Source organism: Balearica regulorum, chromosome 1 (genome assembly GCF_011004875.1).
Source record: "Balearica regulorum gibbericeps isolate bBalReg1 chromosome 1, bBalReg1.pri, whole genome shotgun sequence".
Taxonomy (NCBI): Eukaryota; Metazoa; Chordata; class Aves; order Gruiformes; family Gruidae; genus Balearica; species Balearica regulorum.
This window is the reverse complement of record NC_046184.1, coordinates 28,378,977-28,403,481: the sequence shown is the minus strand read 5'-3', so window position 1 is coordinate 28,403,481 and position 24,505 is coordinate 28,378,977. Positions and strand designations below refer to the sequence as shown.

The 24,505-nt window shown below is 40.0% G+C and overlaps 1 protein-coding gene across 2 annotated transcripts in view; it reads right to left on the bottom strand.

Moving 5' to 3' along the window:
• Positions 1-17,953, bottom strand: part of TFEC (transcription factor EC) — a 71,374-nt gene extending 53,421 nt beyond the window's left edge. For both annotated transcript variants that reach the window (XM_075743896.1, XM_075743906.1), the window contains exon 1: positions 17,883-17,953. The gene's annotated coding sequence lies outside the window, so the exon portion shown is untranslated. The remainder of the gene's footprint in view (positions 1-17,882) is intronic.
• Between the last annotated feature and the right edge of the window lie 6,552 nt (positions 17,954-24,505).

The following is a 24,505-nucleotide window of genomic DNA, read 5'->3' as shown; positions in this document are numbered from 1 at the left end:
CCTGGTGTTACACCTGAAGCTGAAGAGACCACAGGAGTACATCAGCCACAAAACCCCTTGCCAGCGTGGGCTGGGGATCATACAGAAGACTACCAGCAAAACAAGAAACACTGCTAATCCCCACCAGGCTTTTGATCATCTTATGGATCAAAAGTAGACCTGGTTGGGGGTTTTTTTGTTGCTAGGGTTTTCTTCAAGTTGATAAACTTTGGCCCAGACAGTGAATAAGCAGGCACATAATTTCAAGCTCTAACTGCTTCATTAGAGCAAATCCCAGTCTATCCTCCCTCACAGACAAGAAGGCAGTACCAGCAGTACAGTTTAGAGGATGTACACAGAAACTTATTTGAAATGGATTTTATGTCAAAGTGTGTAATGTGTGTGTCCGCTGTGCAAAAGCTGCCATGGATGGGAGGGCAAAGGTGTCTCATGGAAGAGCACCCCTAGGTGACAGCTAATTTGGTTATTAAACATATTTCAAATACTGAGAAGTGAGAGACTAGGGGATTTTGTTTTTTCCTGAGGATTCAGTAAAAGCCATAGAAACTCCATAGTAAACATCTCTTCTCCCAATCCCAGTATACAGTCTCAATTTCAGTGTACCAGGTGTCCAGTAGTCCTAGCATTTAGACTTCAATAATAAGAAGTGTGTGTTACAAGAGAGAGGAGCATGGCTATTGGCTTCCTAAAGCTACCTCTAAAGCCCACCATCTGGGGGATCTGATATAAGACTCTCTGTGATTCTCTTGATGTGCCATACATAGAAAAAAGTCTTTGCATAGAAGCAAGACAAGTTAAAATGATTCATGGTACCAGTGACTGCCCTACAGTAAAATTCTAAGTCTTTTTTACTGTAGGCTTCAGATCTGGAGACTGTCTCTGAAGAAAATGTGTGGAGAGTAAGAAAAAGAGAAAGGCTGGTAAGAAGGTGAAAACAGAGGATTACAGCAAGTGGCCTGCACAGCAGCAGGAAATAGAAGTCTACACATAAGCCTTCATATATAGATATCATTCACACTCTGATCGATGGCATAAATTCCAGATCCTGTTTTACAATTGCACAGTAAAATCAACCAGTATTAAAATAGAGTATAAAGAGTATTGCAGACTAGAAAAAAAAGGGACCTTTCAGGTTTGTGACCTTCTCTACTAGTTAGCAATTGAAGTTGAAGGCCATGTCTCCATCCTCCCAAGTCCAAACTCAATAGCTTTAACAACATAGGGAAGACAGAAGGTGGATGCAAAAGCAGTAGTTGATGAGGTAGGATGAAGAAATAAATGTGTTTAACAAACATTAATTCCCACGAATCATTTGGTTCCTTCCATTCTGTTTCTCTAGAACTTTTTGTTGTTGTGTAGTTGGTTGACCCTGGCTGGAGGCCAGGTGCCCCCCAAAGCCGCTCTGTCACTGCCCTCCTCAGCTGGGCAGGGGAGAGAAAATATAACGAAAGGCTCGTGGGTAGAGATAAGGACAGGGAGAGATCACTCACCAGTTACCGTCATGGGCAGAACAGACTCAACTTGGGGAAATTAGTTTAATTTACTACCAATCAAGTCAGAGTTGACTAATAAGAAATAAACCCAAATCTTAAAACACCTTCCCCTCCCACACCTCCCTTCTTCCTGGGCTCAACTTCACTCCTGATTTCTCTCCCTCCTCCCCCCCAACGACAGGGGGATGGGGAGTGGGGGTTGGGGTCAGTTCATCACACGTTGTCTCTGCTGCTTCTTCCTCCTCAGGGGAGGACTCCTCACACTCTTCTCCTGCTCCAGCATGGGGTCCCTCCCACAGGAGACAGTCCTCCACCAACTTTTCCAACATGAATCCTTCCCATGGGCTGCAGTTCTTCACTAACTGCTCCAGTGTGGGTCCCCCATGGGGTCACAAGTCCTGCCAGGAAACCTGCTCTGGTGTGTGCTCCTCTCTCCATGGGTTCACAGTTCCTGCCAGGAGCCTGCTCCAGTGCAGGCTTCTCATGGGGCCACAGCCTCCTTTGGGCATCCATCTACTCAGCATGGCATCCACTATGGGCTGCAGGTGACTATCTGCTCCATCATTAACCTCCATGGGCTGCAGGGGGACAGCCTGCCTCACCATGGTCTTCTCCAGGGGCTTTCAGGGGAGTCTCTGCTCTGGCACCTGGAGCACCTCCTGCCCCTCTTTCTTCGCTGACCTTGGTGTCTGCAGAGATGTTCCTTTCACATCCTCTCATTCCTCTCTCTGGCTGCAATTGCTTCTAGTGCCTTTCCCCCCGCTTCTTAAATACATTATCCCAGAGGCCCTACCACCATCGCTGATGGGCTTGGCCTTGGCCGGCAGTGGGTCCATCTTGGAGCCGGCTGGCATTGGCTCTGTCGGAGAAGGGGGAAGCTTCTAGCAGCTTCTCACAGAAGTCAACTCTGTAGCCCCGCAACCTAATACAAGTTGCATGGGTTTTGATTCCACAATCAAAGAGTTTTTTATTTAACTTACTTATTTCCAATTCCCAAATTCCATGTTAGCTAATTAGGAGCTTACTTCATCTCTACCTACTTCCATCTTTTTGGGAGTGGAGGGATTGTTTGTTTTTGTTTAATCACTGCTTATTGCTTTATCCTTGCTAATACATTTCTAGGCCCTGATCCTACAACTGCCTACACTTTTTCCATTTTATCCTACCAAGAGCTTTTACTGATTTCAGGGGAATACTCATATGTACAATTGTTCGTAGGACTGAAGCTTTAAGACGTAACTGTCAAGGGCATCCTGCAGTAGTGAGCTGTGAAACAAGTCCTTAAGAAGTGTACCACTCTTCGGTTGTGCCACAAATAAATCATATTTTATGCCTATTTACATTACTGACAATTGATCATAAAAACCTTTTGAAAGGACTCGCAATTTTCAGTTCATAGCTGTAATGTATTATGAGCTCTCATCTTCTGCTCTTGAAAACAGTAAAAATTTTGACTAGCCAAAGGACATATATGTCTTGGAAGAAGCAAGATGACAAGCTGGCATTTCTTGGCTTCAGTTAACATTCTTTAATCACCAGACCATGTTGTGGCTCCACTACACTGGTTTCTTCCTGAATGCAGCAAAACAGTCATGCCATTCATAGGAAAATCATTCTTTCCACAACACTTGCCAGTATTTTAAATTGCAGTGGATTGGCACTCAGGAGTTCTGTGTATTCAGTCCCTGCCCTTACTACATTTTCCCTGTATGACCTGAAGCAAAACATTTTTATCTATTTTCCTTGATAAATGTGAATAATAATATTTCTTTATCATTATTATTATATCTATTTCATTTTGGAATATCTTTGGGGCAAAAAATATTTCAGTCCTATTGGGACAATGGCAACTTCTCTTCACTAGGACCCTTAGTTGAAACATCTCTTCTTCTTCTTCTTCTTCTTCTTCTTCTACTACTACTACTACTAACAACAATAATAATAACAATAATAATAATAATCCCTTTCTTATTCTCAGTAAAAAAACACACTAAGCAATTTTATTTTTAAGATATATGTCTTTGAAGCTAAATATAAAAATTCAGTATTTTGTATGCTAACCAATTAAACCTTGTTAGTAGACTGATAGTTTATGGATGAGACTAGACATGCAAATCTTACCAGCATAAGATTTATTCTCCCAGAGTTCCTATAACAGCCTATTAAGAAATAAGTTGTTGCATCACAAAAAAATTTCACTGCAGCCTAAGTTGGTTTTCTTTCTCTTTTTTTTTTTTTTTTTTTTAACTGGAGAAATATATTTGGTCTAACACATTTGCAATCTAAACACCCATGCAGGTTATTTTTTAATCTATAAGGGCCTGATGACAGTATATAAAAGTCTGGATATACCTTCTCATTTTGTCCTTTTATTGATAGAACTTGATGTTTCTATCCTTAACTAGAAATATCTTGCCTGCTCTTGTTTATGCAAAACAGATTTTTTAGAAGAGAAGAAAAAAGAGAGGTACTGTAGCATCAGAAGGAAACATCAAAGGACTAGTGGCAACATCTTAAAGCTTTTATCAAAGTAGTGAGGGAATGCATTAAAGCAACAATGTACGTAGCTTACAAATGACAGGACTATCAAATTCAACAGTATGTCTGATGAACATAAAAGACACATTTTACATGCATTCTTTGTTTTAAAAGACAGACTTGAACAGTGGTTTTGCTTTCAAAACTATGAGAGAAATATGAAAAAAAAAAAAGTAGACTTGGGTCTTTAGGTTGTGTCAATCAATGCAGCTGCAGTGGAGTCAAAGGCACCAAGCCCACTTACACCTGATGACAAGTTACACTTTTATATTTTTTAAAGTTATTGACTTCAACACACACACACAAAAATATATATTTTGGGCTTTTTAATTCTCTCCACTTTTATACCTGTGTGAGAGTTGAGGAGCAGAGTACTGGGATTTGGCCTCATGAATAAGAAGTGTACATAGTTCTAGTAGCTCAGAACAAGTCTATTATGAAATAATGGAGCAGGTCCACAAAATATGTTTCTGTCAACCCTGCTTCCCAAAAGTATTTCAAGAATCTCTGAGTTGGCTTCACTTATCAGGAAAAAGTTATTCCTTGTTTCCCTAAAACTTGCATTTATAAGGCTTTGTTTGTACAAGTAGCAGAACCACCACCATGTGAAAAACTCTAGAATTGAACAAATTATACACAGTCTCACCTTGACCCCAACACCTGTGCGGAGCACAGTTGCCTATTCTGTTTAAATTTATGGCTTTTGCAGCCTGCCATAGGGAAAAATACAGATTATGAATCTACCCCAGGAGGACATGGCTCCTCTCCCAGTCTCTGCAGTAGTAGTCGGCTAAGAGTCCCAGCTGACCTAAGACCCAGACAGCTCAACTTGTGGTCCCAGCAAGTCCACCAACTGCTCCTAATAGCTCACTACTGCTCACTGCCATTAATATGCAAAAAGGCTTCATACGCTGGGGGATAATAACCATTCACCAGTTTTACAGCTAAAATAACTGGGAGTTCATATAAAGTTAGCTCAGACAGAGCTGGGATTAAAACCTAGTTCTGTTATACGTGTGTGTGTGTCTATATGTATATATTTATTTATTTTTTAATAGCCTAGTCTCAGCCAAAGTATTCTCTCAATACTGAGAATATAGAAGCAGGCCTGCCCCTGATAGCAGCAAGATAACATACAGAGAGGCATTGGAACAATTAATTTCCATAATAAGACATGTGGCTATTTGGTTCATGGGAAGAGTACATGTAAAAAAGTGTTCTGGGTCTAGCTCTTGCAAATTATTTCTGCTGGATCATTATCACAGTAGTTACATTTTCTGGAACCATTGAACTCTGGTCAAGAAGGACAAGAAAGATAGAGCAAATATTCAGCATCACTATGCTCTCTTTGCATGTCTGTGTCACCCCCCCAGTGATGGGCTGTAGGTGTGTTGCTCTGTGTAGGGTGATGTAGGGATGTGAAGCAGCTGCTTTCTGTTGATTTGCAGCTCTTACAACGTGTTGTGTGGATCTGCAGGCTGGGAGTTCACAGGCAGCTGCTAGTCCATGTGGAGGTGAAAAGCAATGGATAAAAATTAGCATAAGGGACTTGGAAAAAATGGACAGAATCACAAACCTCAACTGCTGGAGTTTTATTGTAAAGCAGAGATTTTGGAAAAAAATATGATAATTCATATTTACTGTGTCATTTTAATTTGCTTTTGAATATGGGCACTCTCTCTTTCAGTATAGAATGTAACAGGGTGTATTTGTATGGCCAGAGAGCAGAAGACTATCTTGGAGCAGAAAGCCAAAATTCAGAAAGCAGTTATTATTCTTGAAATCATAACTCTGAAGCTCATGGGAAAACCAGGACATTTGCTTATATGCAGTCCCCAGACTGATTAATGCTCAGTACAGTAGAGATTTACGGATCTTTCTTTCTAATAGCTGTTCCATGAGCCCAGCACAAGATGGGTTTTGCACATCCTAACTCTCTCATCACAAGCTATCCAAGCTCTCCACCCATTTATATAATTTCAAAATGTTATCACGCCAAAGCTTTCCATTAAACCTTATTATTATTTATTAATTTCATTATAGCAGCACAGAGAAGCAATGGTAAAGCATGAGCAAGGAATGAAATGGGGTTCCAGTCCATTGTCACCACCTATATCTACCTCTTGCCAGCTTGGCAGCCCAGCACCTGCAACCCACTGGATCCATGCAGCTGCACTGCACGCGGACTGAATAGCCGTGTTGCTCCTAAGAGCCAGTGATATACCGGAAACCCCTCATGCTATACATTTCACAAACTCAGAACAAACTTTCAGGCTCTGCCCCACGTTACAGGTTGCTCAGGAGGCACAGTCATCTAATAGTTATAACCACCAGCCTGACAATGTGGCAGATTTCCTGCTTTTTGAACATGTCTGGAAATTTTCGAGCTCCTGGAGTGTAACTCTGATTTTGAAATAAACTCTGAAGGTCTAGTTTCTGTAATACTGGTAAAAATCCAACATATAAAAGCCTCTTTGTTAAAACTGAGGAAGTCAAAAGGGCTGAGAAATTTGACAAACACACATTTCTGTCTATTGGAGAGCTTGATTAGGATCTCACAGATTTATGAAAGAAGTAATAATAAATACAGTTCTGAACTAACAAAAAAGAGAGCAGGACCGAGAGACTGGGAATACACATTCAGTGCCTATTAATTGCCTTGGTATATGGTCCTCTGTGCTTGTGGGAAGTCATGTTTTAGAAACATTCATGCAGATACCCAGCAGAGAGCATGATACCCTTTTCAGTAGGCTTACCCATACATCTGCAACAGCTAATGAAATAATGTCAACTTTTTATGAATATTCAGAGTGCTTTTGTTAATAAAAAAGAAGACATTATAATAGCCAGCCATTATGTAGGCTGGCACCAACTGTTCAACCTTTCTAACAGAAAAAAATAATTGTGTGTGAATTGTATTGCTCATGAAAGTGAGACAGAGGTAGGAAGAAGGCAGGCAGACACCGCAAACACTTGCATCCCACCTCAGGCTCCACCTGGAACACCACTTATTCAATTACCAAGGCTTACCTCTACAATCCACGAAACCTTATGCAGCATTTGCACAATAGGACTATTGCAGACAATTTTTCAGAACTACAGAACATTTGTAGACCTGCATCTTTCAATTTAGGAATTCTGAAACAATAGAACTTAATAAGATCAAGACCAAAAAAAATAAAAAATGTCCATGTATGGGCTAGTTTAGATCCAAAATGTTGTGCAGACTTTTACATTCTTGCAACATTCTACCTCGACTTGTGCAGAGCATTTGACACTGTCCCGCACGACATCCTTGTCTCTAAATTGGAGGGACATGGATTTGATGGATGGACCACTCGGTGGATAAGGAATTGGCTGGATGGTTGCACTCAAAGAGATGTGGTCAACCGCTTGATGGCCAAGAGGCCAGTGATGAGTGACGTTCCTCAGGGGTCAATATTGGGACTGGTATTGTTCAACATCTTTGTTGGTGACATGGAAAACAAGACCGCATGCACCATCAGCAAGGTTGCTGATGACACCAAGCTGTGTGGTGCAGTTGACATGCTGGAGGGAAGGGATGCCATCCAGAGGGACCTTGATGGGCTGGAGAGGTGGGCCCATGCAAACCACATGAAGTTCAACAAGGCCAAGTGCAAGGTCCTGCACATGGGTCAGGGCAATCCCAAGCACAACTATAGGCTGGGCGGAGAATGGATTGAGAGCAGCCCTGAGGAGAAGGACTTGGGAGTGTTGATTGATGAAAAGCTCAACATGACCCAGCAATGTGCACTTGCAGCCCAGAAAGTCAACTGTGTTCTGGGCTGCATCAAAAGAAGCGTGACCAGCAGGTCGAGGGAGGGGATCCTGCCCCTCTACTCTGCTCTCATGAGACCCCACCTGGAGTACTGCATCCAGCTCTGGGGTCCCTAACATAAGAAGAACATGGATGTGTTGGAGCAAGTCCAGAGGAGGGCCATGAAGTTGATCAGAGGGCTAGAGCACCTCTCCTGTGAAGACAGGCTGAAAGAATATGGATTGTTCAGCCTGGAGAAGAGAAGGCTGCAGGGAGAACTTATAGCAGCCTTCCAGTACCTGAAGGGGCCTACAAGAAAACTGGAGAGGGAGTGTTTACAAGGGCATGTAATGACAGGACAAGGGGTAATGGCCTTAAACAAAAGGAGGGTAGATATAGATTAGATATTAGGAAGAAATTCTTTACTGTGAGGCACTGGAACAGGTTGTCCAGAGAGGTTGTGAATGCCCCATCCCTGGAAGTGTTCAAGGCCAGGTTGGATGGGGCTTTGGGCAACCTGGTTGAGTGGAGGCTGTCCCTGCCCATGGCAGGAGGGTTGGAACTAGACGATCTTTAAAGTCCTTTCCATCCTAAACTATTCTATGGTTCTATGAACAAGTATATCAACAAGGATATGGTTTCTAAATGCATCTAAGAGCTATGGTAAACATACAAAGGGACAGTGACTCCTACTTAATTGTGACTCCTATTCTTCTAGAGAAAGCAGAGCAGATAAGCTGCTGCTTATGAAAAAGGCTGTCCCTGGCAGTCTCACTGGCCCTGCAAAGGGTGGTTTTCATTTTTAGATGAGGGAATTCTGAATTCAGGTACATAAAGAGGTATAGATATCATACAGCTGAGCAGGAAGTGCCTAACTTGAAGACATCTGCTACTCCTTTCCCCCTCCACCCTCCCTTTCGAATGAGAGCTCTGTCCCTGAGCACAGAGCAAAGGCAGACAGACAGACATTTAGAGCATTTGGAAGATGAATTTAATTTTTCTTTTCTAGTTGGATCTTACACACTTACCAGAAATATACAGTTGACCTTTACTCAACCGTAAAAGAGAAAATCTCCTTCCCATCTTTCTGTTCAGTAAAGAATGAGTAACTGAAATGATAGCCCTAAATGGTAACTTACAGACAGTATATATATGATATATGATATATGATATTCAAATACATATGTATGTATTTCTGTTTCTCATATATGCCTTCCTATTGCTGAACAAACATACAGAGGACTTTTAAGGCAGAAAAAAGACTTGCAGTTTATGTCAAAACTCCATGCTCTTGAGTTTTTTGTTACATTCAAGATGTATTTTTTATCTCCTGAAATGAAAAAATGAGGTCTATTATGATTACTGATATTTCTAAATTAGTTTTCCCTTAAATTGAGACAAAAGTCTGCCTTTTTTGTGTGCTTCAAGTCATGAGCTTGGTTCCCTGGTCACTCTCGCCACTTTTCCATCAGAAGGACTCTGTAGACAACAAAAAGTCTCTCAGAGCAGAAGTCAGCCCTGCTAATCAGTCTATCACCACAACTAAGAAAACTGCAAAACACAGCTTTAATGAGCATAAGGCATATTTAAATAGACCGCATCCAAATAGCCACTAACTCCTCATGCAGTTGAAACTTTGAGGTGGGTCAAGCACTTCCCCAGTGAAAAGAAGACACAAAAACTTCAAGGGATACTTCAACAACCCTAATGAACAAATTGAACAGACCACAATGAGATTTTCTTCTCCATTGTGGAGTTTCACAGGATGCAAACACACTGTTAGCCTTCAGTATGTGTTATATGTGGGGCAGAACACTGGCTGACACATGGAAATAACAATCCTGACATCACTTCATAGAATCATAGAATCATAGAATGGTTCGGGTTGGAAAGGACCCTTGAAGGTCATCTAGTCCAACCACCCTGCAATGAGCAGGGACATCTTCAACTAGATCAGGCTGCTCAGAGCCCTGTCCAACCTGACTTTGAATGTTTCCAGGGATGGGGCATCTACCACCTCTCTGGGCAACCTGTACCAGTGTTTCACCACCCTCATCATAAAAAATTTCTTCCTTATATCTAATCTGAATCTACCCTCTTTTAGTTTAAAACCATTACCCCTTGTCCTATCACAACAGGCTCTACTAAAAAGTCTGTTGCCATCTTTCTTATAAGCCCCCTTAAGGTATTTAAAGGCTACAGTAAGGTGTCCCCAGAGCCTTCTCTTCTCCAGGATGAACAACCTCAACTCTCTCAGCCTGTCTTCATAGGAGAGGTGTTCCATCCCTCTGATTCTTTTTGTGGCCCTCCTCTGGACCCACTCCAACAGGTCCATGTCTTTCCTGTATTGAGGACTCCAGGTGGGGTCTCACCAGATCAGAGCAGAATCACATCCCTCAACCTGCTGGCCGCACTTCTTTTGATACAGCCCAGGATACGATTGGCTTTCTGGGCTGTAAGCACATATTGCCGGGTAATGTCCAGCTTTTCATCCACTTCTGAAGTTGCAGATCAATGCACTTCACACAGGTGATGGAGTAAAATATTCAAAGTCATGTCCTTTGAGAGTTAGGTTTCACTTTTTCTTTAGGACATTCAGTGCAAATGAAGTGCTTCTTACAAGTAGAGAAAATCACCACCATGGAAAACTATATGGGCTACCAAATACCATAGACAGTGACCACTCTTAGGAACACTTCTATCTAGGTTTCTAAATGCGAACTCAAGAGGAGGAGGTCTGGACATAAGACAATCTTAGCTCAGGCATTAAAGACCATGTGCAGACACGGCACACAAAGTTGGCGTTAAATACATGCTTCTGCAATCCTAGACATCTGTTCATGCACCTGGGGAGTAAGTGTGCTTTGAATTTCTTAGTCAAAATTAAATTAATTAGCATGCTAACTCTCACAGATTCAAGTGACCTATAACATGAATTGCATAATAGTATTCATTAAATTTTGTTTTGGTTTAATCCTGCTAAACCTGAAAATATGCATACCTTTAAAAAAAAAAACAACAAAACATAACATTGACATTTAAGTCAGAACAAAGGCCATTATAGGAGAACAAAGTTAGGATCAGTCTCTGAATCTCTTTTGTCCTGGATGCAGGTAGCAGCTTCATGTTCTGTGCAGATACAAGTATGTTAAGGAAATGAGAATCAGGTGAAAAAGGAGAAAGAAAAGTCAGGTGTTGATTTTTACCACACAAGGAGAAGACCAAAGCAGACTGGTGAAAATTCCTTTGGACACCACATACAGTGACTAACCAGCTTCGTTGAGCTCTTGTGCATGCTCTCAATCCCACTGTTAGTTTTTATGAGGACTGCAATAGTTCGGCAATTTATTAGTTCTTATCACATTATATTATCCTGGTCTTTGTAGGAGTAGTTGAAATATCACTTCCACCAATTGTAATTATATTTTCCAGAGGCATTAGTGTAATTTGAAGAGCAGTGTGTTTGTCATGTTCTATCACCAGAATGAGAGAACTCTATTCCATGCCCCAGATGGATCACTACTTTTTAAATGATTAATTTTTGTGGAAGCCGGTAAAAAACAATTCCTAAATATACCCTAAGCACTGTTGTGGATCTGTATTTTAATCCTGTCTCATGAATTAAATACATATATGCATCTCCAGTCAGAATTTGGTTTGGTTACTTAACCTTGAGTTCCTACAGTTTTTGGACAAATCAGGCTTGGTTTAGGCAGCTTAAGCTAACATAACAATGAGAAAAAGTAGTCCAACTTATCTACTTGTCTCAAATGGTGTCCATTTGCAGGTATTCGGGAAAAGGAAAGGAAAATATATGATCATGAGAACAGCCATAGAGACAATCCAAATAACGACGGGATTCACTGAGCTGAAAGTTAGCGATGGTGAAATAGGAAGTTCTGAACAAGAGCTCGCTGAAGATGTTTTACTTTAATGTTCCACAACATTCCGTTAATAATATTCCTCATTTGCACAAAGTCTGCACACCTGTAGCGACGAATTCCACAGGCATATAAAGTTATGTTCAAAAATCTTAAATAACAACAATGTTTATATATTTTTAGTTTCCTTGACAGTTTTCCTTGCACCTGTTTAACGAAATGGAGCAAAAAAACTATGGTACTCCCAGACTTTCAATAGCTGCTGAATATGTATGCCTTTGAAGCTATCTTATTTAATTAAATTTAATAAAGTTGTTGACATTTTCCAAATATGAAATCATGATTATCCTCATTGTCACACACCCTTGGCACAGCTCCCTAACATACAAATGTAACATCATTTCTCCTCAGCAAAAATTTAAAATAAAGTCTAATTGCAATGGCATAAATTCAGAAATGGCAATGTGGAGAAAAATTATGAAGTCAATAGAATTAACATGAAAGAAGATCTTTAAAATTAAAGTACTGTGAAAAAAATTATAGAAAAATGTTTGTGCATAAAAATAGTCAACTTTAAACAACACTCAAACAGTGAAATAAATTATTTCAATTATTTTCTGACATAATTATGGTAATTCCAAAAATTGAATTTACAAGAATTAAGTTTTATCATCATGTATGAGGTTATATTATTAAATGTAACAGGAAATCTACAGTTTGGATCTAACCCTGTAGAAAGGCTTTTTATCATTTAAATATGATTTGAAGGAGGAGGATGCTCTCCTGCATGTTACTGTGTTCTATTTCATCTTTAATTTAACCCTTTGAGCATTTTGCAGAATGAACAAAAGTCATCTACATAAAAGAAAAAGATAAATTTGATAAAGTCAGTTTAGTTAAAAATAGGAATATTTCAACTTGCTATTGTGTTAGTAACTATAGAGATAAACTAAAATTCCGGTTGTTGTTTCTAATTGGTCAGACATCTTTTTTCAAGGACTTCACTATGAAGCACAAGAAGCTGCAGACCTGATCAAACGTCTGCAGGCACTAAGGTAACACAAATACTGCCTTTATGTGTGGGAGTCATCTTCCAGAATGATTTACTCCTCAGGGGAGACAGCCAGTATTTAGGTTCTGTCTTTTCTCAGAGATTCTTTTAAGAAAGAGTAACTTTCTTTCCGAACACTGAAGAGCTCATGGCTACTCTGAGCAGCAACCCCAACATCATCCACTCTGAGAGGGAGAGGAAAACACCCCAGAGGCATTTGGCACAGGTGACAGAGTCAAACCTGGTCACCTGTGGTTCCCTAAATAGGCTGGGAAACAGCTCCTCTTCCTGGGGTACCAGCCTCACACCGATCACCACCCACCTCAAGACACCCTCCTTGAGTGGTGTCTCAAGCACCCAGATACCAGCAGCAGGAATTATGTTACCCCAAAGGTCCTGCAACATTTATGGAAACAGAACTTGAAAATTTCTTATACTGCAGTGGGAAAGGCTTTGTTTTATCATCATTAAATATATTAATGCCAATGAGCAACAGATGCTGTCAATTATATGGTTTTGGAGTTATCTCACATAAGTAAGGTAAATGATCATCCTTATCTTTGTATGCTGGTCACATTGGCTGAGATCATGACTTGCTATAACTCATTTCATTAAATCCTGAGATATAGTAGCTGAGTATCTGGATCGCTTTAATTAAAGTTTATATGGCATCATAATTTATAGAACAAAAATTTGAGCTGTCTTTACCAAAGTTCTGCAAGAAAGATAGCCTAACATTAGCAATTAAAACTGAACAGAGGCCACCCTTAGTTTGAGTTGACAGTGGACTCTAAGAAAAAGTAGTCTGAGTCATCCCATTATTGCTCAAAGTCATTACATTTCACTGTCCTATTTTTAGACTTTTTTTTTTAAATAGATGTCAAGCACAGAGAGTGAAGATTGAGGAAAGTTAAGATGAAAAACAATATTGAAGTTTTTCATTAGAAAACTCATTTTAGAACAGGAAGGCAAAATTTACTTGATTCACAGGTTAAATTTTATTAAGTAAACATCTGGGATGCTGATGGTTTTAAATTTTATCAACATCTTTCTTTTTATTTTGTTCTACAAATCATTCCTAATTCTCATCTTTTGAGTCTGCCATCTCATCCATGTTTCTGTTGGGTGGTGAATTGCCTGGTTTTGAAACTATTTTCAATTTGTTTCTGCTTTCCATCCTTTTTTCCCCGGTGTGGAACACATCTAATGTCAAATACTGTCAATATAGTCCACTGACCCCTTGTATTTACATTAACATACCATCTATAATGCAGCTTAAAGCAAATGCATTTCTGCAAAAAAAACCCAACCCAACCAAAACTAAAATAATATTTCATGCTTATCAGGCATATTGATTACATTTAGCCAATGGAAATTAAGAGGAGAAAAAGTGCAAAGTGATCTGAAAGGTATTTCCACATTTCCAACCCATAACTTATGTGCTATAGATTGTGAATTTCACTTACAGCACTGTCATCATCAGTTTATATAATAAGCAGAAAAAATCAAGTTTTCCTTGTTTATTTGGCCATTTTCAAATCAGTATAAGTGAGAACAGCTGCCATAAAGTCTGTTGCTGAACTGGTTTGCAGTGGAACTGTGTTTGGCTCACTGCATCCATGAAACTGCCTCTGAAACTGGCTGCAAAACAGGCTGATTTTTTTTTTTTTTTTTTTTTTTTTTGAGTCTGATTATCTTGCAAAACTTTCAGCACTTCCTTTTTCAGATTAGGCTGTGAAGTGTGAGAAGTCTCCTCTCATCCTTCCTTCTCCCCTTCCCCACCCTCAGGGTTTCAGCTGTTGCTTAAGACTCTGGCTTAACAAGGAAGTTGGAAGAGCATGGCAAAATTAATAATATACAAAAGATTAAAGTAGATCCAAGAGATCTGGTGAAGAACTTTGTCTCAGGACAGCAAGGGTGAATTCCCATCAATGACTGAGGGTTTGGGTCACTTTGGCCAATTCCTGCCACCTCTCTATGTTGTCCTGGTGCCCTTTTGCCTGCCTTCCCTAGATAAATGATAAATTCTTCAAGGCAAGACCTATTTCTTGTCAGGCATTTTAACCTGACAGGATTCATCTTGCCCAAGTTTAGACACTTCAAAGTAAGACATCTCTACCTGAGATGATCCTCTTACTGGAGAGACATCTCCAGGAGGTAATTTATTTGATTGGCCATAGACAGCTAACAGAGGACTGCACAGAGGTCTCCTGAGTTCTCTCCTCTAGTCTGTTATGAAGGCAGCCTGGCATTAGTAACTTAGGCTAAGCCATCCAACAGATGAAGTCTCTCCAAACAGTCTGTGCAGCCGTTTAGACACTTAATACAACCCTAAGTAAAGTTTTATCTGAATTTGGTCAGATTTGCTTTAGTTGGGCAAATGTGCTCTTCATTTCAAAGTCCCAAGTCATTAAACACCCAAAAAGGGGAAAATTATTTTGTGCCGCAATATCTCACTTCGTCCCCTAAAGCCTTTGCAGCACATCCAGCCATGCAGGGAGGTAAAGAGGGGGATTCCACTTATGTAAAGGCGGGGGGGGGCAGCTGGATTGAACAGCCTCTGAAGAAGGGAGGCTTTCAAACATCATGCGAAACTGAGGAAAATGACAAGTATTTCCTACATGTGTAGCCTGAGACTTGAGAAACAGCTTCTCCTTAAGCCTACACTTCATTTTTTCCTGAAAGAAACATCAAACCAACAGGTTTTGAACACACCTACATAGTCTCTGCCAAGATGAAAAGTTAATAGATCCCAATGGGTATGGCTGCTTGATCAGCAAGGTTATTTTGTGCTTGGCTGTGCCTGGTTTTGCAAGTGCTCCGTTACTGAACCGTGGTATAATTATCACTTGCAGGAAAGAGTTTGTTCAGTTCCCAGCTTTATGCTGACAACAGCCTGCAGCCCTGTGCTACTTCCCCTGCTTTCACGACTCAGCAGAATCTGTCCCATTAGAACAAGGCCAGTTACAGGCAGATGTGACCACCACATTGCCCAGCCCAGATACCTGTCATCGAGATGGGCAACATACTGGTACAGTCCCAAGAAGTCTCCAAAAGTAACAGAATGACCATGAAACAAATCGAGGGCCTCTGCTCACTTGCTCACCAGTTAACCGCTTCACGGTGGCTTTGCAGCACGCTGGTAACACAACCCTCCTATGCCTTTGTGCAAAAGGATCCTCACAGAGGTGGTCCCTTTCTCTTTTGGTGCAGGGAAAACAACTGCCAGGGAAAATTTACAGTCCTGTGCACTGGCAATACAGCTCTATAAAGATGAAGCAACTTAGTGAGAGATTAAAACACAACACACCAAGGCAAAGCACAGCTTCAAGGGCAACCTTGTCTTTCACCGACCAGGTTTAGAAACGTTTAAATTTCACCTTCGTTTTCTTAAATACATTTACATTTACAGTTGTGTACACCCTCACACCCGCATTCATCCAACACAACCTGGAGCAGAGTACATAAGTGCATTTCTAGTAAGCAGGTGTTATTCCCCAAGACTCTCGGTCACATTTGTCTTCTCCCACTCAGCAAAGGTGTTGGGAATTCTTGAGGCTGGGGAGCATGCAGCGGGTCAATATGAAGAGAAAAGAACGACTTAAAATCTAACCTTGTTACTTTTTTTTTTTTTTTTTTTGCTATGTTTCTTCCATACAAATGCATGTCAGTTCCATAATACAAGTTTTGGATTAAATTAGGGAGTTGTGTCCTGATTATGTCTAAAGCAGGTGAGTTGATTGCTCTGTGTAACATGTTGCTTCTCCACAATGACAACTGGCTTAGCCCAGATGTCAAACTTTTAGAATGACACAGATAAGATGAGCTAACTAGGAGCAGCTTTATAATGTCACTTGGGATAAATAAATCTGGATTTTTTTAATTTACCTTGATTTAAAATTAGGCATCTAAATTAGTACTCGGTCCTGTCAGTTGCCACAGTAGCACCAGAATACCTTTGTGTATAGCTCTCCAAAAGTCAATTGCTCCCCTCGGCACTGCAGGGAGCATATTGACTTTGATGTGAAATTAGACATTCAGGATATTCTTGTGAGAACCACAAAAGTGACTCAAGAATGCCAGTCCCCACTGATCTTATTGTAGACCATGCTCTTAAATCACTTTCAGGCTTTGAAAATTCATCTACATTTTGGACATCCAAATTTGAGAGATTTGTCCATGACCGTGTAGGCAAAAAGACCAAGTATAATTAAATTCCTTAGATACCAAATAGTAATTATAGGTTTGGGGGACAGAGGGGAGTTATTGGGTTTTTTTCCTTAGATCAGTGGTTTTTATTTTCCTTTCCCTTAGGGACAAATTGTCTATATTTAGAATCAAGTTTTTATGGTGGAGAGTTTAATTATGAATGAATATAGCTGTCTATACATCCATATACATGGACTTAACATCTGTATATACATGATTGTTAAAGTCCCCATAGTTCTAAAAATTATTTCATAATTAAATATAGAAAGGATGAGGGAAAGGGGTAAACTGCATCATGGAAAAGTGCAGGGTGATGTAAATAATATTTGAATACAGTCTTTCTCTGAATTTGTCAGCAAAACTTCCACTGAATTCAACAGAAGCTTTGTGTAAATGAGCAGTAAAGAGCATGTACTGTTTTATATAGTACAACAAATTTAATTTTATACAACAGGGAAATGAAATCTTCTCATCTCCTCAGAAAGCAGTTTATTAAGTAATTGGCCTAACTTAAACCCGGTTAGTTATGGTGCAATGCTATGGCTATAGAAGTACAATAGTTTAATTGTAATGCAGTCCAAATCCAGATGGCATTGAAAATATCTTTTTAACCAACCAGTTCCTGCCACAAAAATACACTGCAAGTTCAATGGCAGTTAAAATACAAGCATTAAAATCGATTATTAATGAAGACACAATTAAGCCCTGTTGTGCAGTCGCTGCTCTCGCACAGCCCCGCCGGGAAGCGGGATGCTGCCTGCCAGGCTGGGGTGGGCGCTCGGGCTCTCCCCAGGGCTGCCACCACCACTGCCAGGCCCTGCACCCACTCCCGTGGTCTCTGAAGCCAGGCTGGACCCTGCCAGCTGGTTGTCCCTGCCACCGAGAAGCAGAACGATGCCTGGAGGCAGGTACTTGCCTGTCCCCGCACTCACCCTAGCTCCTTACCCACACGGCGGGTGGCAGACGTGACCGGCCGGCTGGAGGTCCATAATGCAGAGGGAAGCAAGCACCCGGGGGTTTCACAGGTCCTGCTTCCCTTCCCACGGAGGGTGGGGACAAGGTTCGCCTCTTAAGGAACTGCTAGAAATTTGGTTCTATCTTTGACTTTCGATGGCTGTTAAAGACAATTGCCTACGGCAAAGTTTGCGTAACACCACCTTCCTCTTACAAACAAAACATGTTTTTTTGGAAGTGAGGTGGAAATTTTAGCTATTACTTTAACATTTTTTAAATTTTCAGAAATAGATGAGAAAACCTGCCTCAAAAGCTATAGCGTAATAATATTCCATGTACCGAGACAAAATTAATACTAGATGAGATGACTCTTTCATCACAGCAGAGAGACTCAAGAAAAAAAGCCCTAAATATGGATCAAGGTTTTGGGTATTTAAAAGGGCAATTCAGGTGTATGTGGTGTTGAAGACATGTTTATCTTGGACTGAGGTTAAAAAGTTCTGTAATCAGGATGGGCTGGTGTAATGCAAGGATTTCCTCCAAATTATGAATAACTTGAAATCACGCTAAATCCCCTAAGCTTTGCTTGCTTTCTTTTTTTTCCTTAAAGTAGTGCCTATATTCTAAAGCCTTAAGAGAGGCGATTTTGTCTCTTTTAAGCCCAGTTTTTTATAACTGCTGTAACTGCTATGGGCATATTTGAATCTTCAGATTCAAATACTTTGAAAGGTGGGAGTTACATCCCCAAGTCCTATTCAGGAAACACCCATTTTCTCTCACACTGTATTATTCTCTGTGTAACGTTAGAGTAAAGGATTCATCTAACCCTTCATGAGAAGCAAGAATTGGGAAACACAAGCAACGATAGATAAGCTACAAGTAGCACAGTATTTTCCTGTGTCAAAACGCTTTGAAAGGTCTCACAATCAAGTTTTTGGTGCACTGCACAAAATCAAAAGCAAGGGGGTTGAGGTTCAAACAGCAGCTCACAATTTTTAGTAATAATACTGAAAGAAGTTAATGGTGTCTCTGATCTCACCAAGGAAGAAAGAGGTCCAGTAAGGCAAAAAGTTATACAGGGACAAAACTGTCAGACAGATACAACAATCAGACACTGTCCAACTCAGACACTGAAATAGAGCTGCTTTCTCTTAAAGCTGCTGAAGATGCCATTGCTATTCTCACAGCATTGCAAAACTTAAAAAAAAAAAAAAAAATCCTGGGACCTGTGCCTGCCTTCACCTGAGCTCTGCTCTAGGCAGGGACAGCCAGCTCCCCACGGGGTGCTTGAGAAGCTGAGACGGATTCAAAGCTCCACAAACAAGACAACCTTCACAGAAGTTTGGGATTTTTTTCATGAGAAAACTTGTTTGGATCTCCAACCATAGAAAATTCTGGCAGGTGATATAAAAACCATCTTGGAGGAGATCAGGGTGGCAAAGGGGACAGAAATGGAAAGCCTGGCCTTAGGGGAGAGAGGAGAGATGGACTAGTCACTTTCTTCTTGGTTGGCCAATGACACATTAGCAGATACAATCTCTAATACTTCTCCTACTGTGTTCCCTGCTGTTTCTGGTTTCCACCTCACTGATTTCCATGAGATTTTTCAGCATCCTTGCACCCTCCAGCATCCTGACACCCTTTTCCCTGAGATGCAGAGGTGATTCCTTATTCTTTTGTTTAAGGAATGCACTTTGTGAGAAAGTACAAATATTATTGATAACAGAGGTCAGCTCCCTCCCTTCCCCAAGCTGTGGACACTTCCTTTTTTCACTGTTAGAGAAATAATTAAATTAAAATGCAATTATTGTAATATTTCCCTGGCACATAAACCGTTCACCTAAGAATCTCAAAAGGCTTTCTCCTTGTAAATATTGTCATCTTTGAGAGACTTGTTAATAAATTGGGCATATGACACAGTTTGGGAATAAAACTCAGAAACAGAGATTGCATTCCCTGAGTCTAATTACTGACATCCTATGCTTTTCCCTTTCTTTTTTTTCCCTTTTTTTCTGGTGCCTAAAAATTTGAAAAAATATTATTTTTTCTCCCAGATCCATTTAGCCCATATTTTACTAATAGTCCCAGTAAGACACTGCGCAGTGGATAACACACCAAATGAAACAACAGCAAATGAAGATTAAAAAATCACGTCTAAAAAGAGTCTGGATTTTGCTAAGTTTACAGCCTTTGAGATATTCAAGCACATAATACCAGCCAAATGAAGACCCTACTTTAGAAAGCATCCAGTTTTTAGTCAAAGACACCTAAGGGTATGCTGAAATGCCTTTTTTTTCAGGGAACTCTGACTTGAACGGAAGCTCAGCATTTCCCTGACCACAAGCCAGCGTGGATCCAGCCGCTGGGTCCCTTCCTATGGGAACACCGGGCAGAGAGACCTCTTTTCAAATGAGGTCAGCCTTTGAAACAGCAACTGACCTTCTGCAACCAAGACTCCCCTCTCCTTTCAGATTAGAAAGCAACACAACGGGATATATTCTAATTTTCATCTGCTAAACGTCCTTAAAAGCCTGGAGTTGTTCCTGTTCTCACTAAAAGACAGGAACTGAATGTGTTCGAGAGACGGGCCTGTCCCTCAGCTCCTCTTCCTCTGCCTTCCCCATATATGGTTAGTTCTGCTACCAAACCTACTCCATTTTCAGTGTATAGGAGTCATTTTCATCATCAGAGTAGAAAGTATGAACTCCCAGTGCGTTTCTGGGAAACTTTCTGTGGGATAACAAGGCTCCCAGCAATTGCCCCGGCACATTCAGGTTGCTGCTGTTTCTCTGGAAAGGAGAAGGAGTGGGTGTCAGGGCCAGGGGTGCAGCTGCTCGCAGGAGAGGATGGATGAGGAGCGGGGAATAGCCGTCTGCCATTGTCACTTCCAGGAGAGAGAGGAAGAGCAGGGGGTACCTGCTGGAAGGATGTCCTCAAGGGGGTCCAGATCCCACATCCCAGCCTTGGATCCAGACTTGTATCCAGCTGCTACAATCAGAACTCCTACCCTAAATAAAGATAGGCTTGCTTGCCACGTAAAGGGGAGCTGTTTAGATAAGCCCCACATCATAAATGTGTTGTGATACCCAAAGTGAGAATAGCGCTTTTCCCTGCAAGAAGCAGCTACTCTTTTACGGAGGCTGATAGGTAAGAAAATGGAAAAGTTTTACATTTAATTTAAAATTGAGCCAGAGAGCTTTCTAAATCAATATCAGTGCCCTCAAATCTCAGACCAAAAAATACCTGTCAAAGGAAGAGAACGACTGTTCTCATCATTCTAGCCATCAAAGTTATTTTGATCAAGCCTGTGTGTATTTTTAATAATGATTTTCCTTCACTCCCAAAGTCTTGTTATGCACTTGAAGGTAAAATTATACAAAAAGAGGAGCAACTTTCTGAAAAAGTATGAGAACCTCTGGGACAAGATCAACCAGTATTTTGTCAACTCAGGATCTTGAATTATATGTCTGACAGAAGGCACTGAGAGTATGGCTCTTCACGACATAAATATTTTTTAAATATTTATTTTAACAACATATAACAGAGGCAAGACTGAAATAAATAGCAGTTTACTAAGTGTTTGTCTGCCACCTTTAACATTGATTATTGCAAAGATGATGATACATTTGTGGCATCCATGCCCCAATGTGCACAGATGGAAAAGACTTCTGCGGTGCTATGAAAAGCCTCCAGAAGAAGTAGAACTTAAACTTAAGAGAACAACAATCCTGAAATTGTCTCAAAGCGTTTCATGTATCATCTGAGTCATGCTGAGATTTACACAAGCAACTTCTACTAAAACCAGATGGAATCAGGGAGGGTGGAAAGCAAACTTTATGATTAACAGCTTTGTCACACTGGTCTTGTAGCATTGTTCCCAAGTGCTAAGCAGTGTCCTACTACAAATATTTAAAAATTTAAAAAAATTCTAAGAAGCATTACCTAAAATTTATCAAAGCCAACTATTCAATATATGCTAATAAAGCTTTTCCAAACAGGAATACTTTTGTCCAATACACGAACAAAGTTATGGACAAGGTATATATTGTAATGCATGATAGAAGATAACAACAAAGAACTACTACACACAGATTGGTCACTACATTATTTTAAACAGTTTAAAGAAGGGGAGGCTGCTGGTCAGGCGTCATATTTATAGCTGTATTTATACACTGGTAAATCATACCTTTATTTGAATATTTTGTACATAATTGTTATTCTCAGAAATGTGACTAAGATCAAAATGGAACAACACAATTTGTATCAGAAACTTTTTATCTAACTTTATTATTATTCAAGATTCTAATTTATGATTTCACAATTACAAAATACAGTCCTCTTGAAATGAAATTCTGCATAAATTTTGTTTTGTAATGGAGATCAGAATCTGTCCTGTAGCACTTAGGCAGCCAATAGTTACAGCAGCAGCTACCTCACAACAGACTTGTCAGAGGTAATGGGAAGTTTTTAGATCATTGTCCATAAGAATATGGAGCACAATTTGGTGATTTATGGTGTTTTGCATATTTGCTATGAACCCAAATTCAAAGTATCTCTTACCTTAAAAGAGAAATAATTTTACATCCATTTATGCTCATAAGCATGTTTCTAAATTTTAAATTGCTTCTAATGCTTCTCAAATACTAAACCAAAAGGGCAGATTTTAAACATAGCACCATATAGTTTTTAAGTATAAATCCAATTGTATTTAATATGATCATAATAAAATAATAAACAAATGTTACAGCCCATAAATAGGGAGGAACAATGGTGGCAAAGTGAAATAGCAGAGTAAAAATACACATCATTCACTCATTGAAGATGACTGCTCTAATATTCTGCTACTTCTTCTATTCTTTATGAAAAGCTATTCTAATTAATTAAATACATCTTAATCAGCTAAATCAACATCTTACGACAGCATTTATACTAGAAACAAAACAACAGTGGAGATTCCATTTCTGATTTTGAAAAAACAAACCAAACCCATCTCAAACCCTCTAGTAAAATTTTGCAGATTGGAAAGATATTTCTATGGATTAAAAATAATTAACTTCCCTTTTACGGCAATGCCTCCAAAACGGGGGAAAAAAGCCTCTAAACTGTCTCCATTAGTATGCAAATAATGTCATGTACATGTGACACATGATGTCAAGAATTCTATTTCATTTCTTACAGCTGAAGGAACAGAATATAGATGCTGCTGCTATAATAGGGTTTGAAGTCGAGTTATACATACCTGCCCATACCAACTGTATTCCAGCATTGTAACCTCAGTGAACACCAAGTCTTAGAAAACTCAGAGCAAATTCGTGAATACCAACTGTTTCATGTAAGACAAAGCCTATGACTATGCTGCTACTTTCCCTTTCAAGGGAGTGTGCTACAGTCTACAACTTTTTACTTAACCACCAGCACCGCTACAATCATAGCTTTGTTGAAGTGTTGTGCTCTTGCAGCTAAAACCTGTTGATAATGAACCTGAACCCATTATTTTGAGTCAATGAATTGAAAGAAATAGGGCAAAGAATGAAAGCCACAGGGCCAATTACCAGCATTCTTTGATGTATTACTTGCTAGCACCCACCAAATCACTTTGTGTCTTTGTCTTGATCCCCTCTGTTATTCATTAATTATTCTGGAAGGGTTAGAGTTCAGATAGCTAATTGCACAGACAGTCTTACTTGGTGGGGATTCTCCCTACACTGACACTTTCCCCAACTGTGCCCAGCCACCTTGTATTATGCCAATTAATCCAATTCTTGGCATTTTTGTACAGTCCTCCAGGTTCTTTTAAAGCTTTGCCTAAAATGTTTTCACTCAGGCTTGTACAACAGAGGCTGAAGAAGATTTATGAACTGGATAGATAAAGTTTTACAATTGTCTTCTTCGTTCTTTGTGGAGGTCACTGGTCTTAGTGACCCTGTTTTCCTCCTTACATTCTTGTCTATTTACAAGCATAGTGTCTAGTACTTTTATTGCATATGTAGAAATGAGAATTAGAGTATCTAATTTTTCCTCTCCCCGACCCTCCCAACTCTTCATTTTTGTCAGAAAGAATCTTTGTTGAATTGAGAGGTAGATGTCGCTTTATATCTCAAGAGACAATTTCTAGGAATAGTTTGTAGTAAACAAAAGGAATATGTCATGTTTCTTTGTTGATATTAGCGCTAGGAATACTTCCATATCCATAATTTCATAACAAAAAAGGAATAAATTGTAATTCAGAGAATACAAAAAAGGGAAATAAAACCTTTTTGTTCTGTCAAACTTTTGTAGAGGTCAAAGCTGAGGCACCCATTCACAAACTCAGTAACTGTTCATGGGCTTCAAATTCCAGAAAACGCACACTTAGGACTCCCGAAATGGGAAAGACGATGTCTGTTTCCTGGGTTTGGCCAGCAATTCCATGTTCATTATTCTGCTGCCACAGATACCCACATTCCTGCTCCTATGACCCTAGAAAATTAGGAATCTGGGACAACAGTTTGGGGGCACAAATCAGAAGTGGCACAATTAGGACCAAGCCTATTCACAATCAGATATACCCTACTTTTTAAGTAGTTCCACTGCAGCCAATGTCAGTAATTTTAGGTCCTCA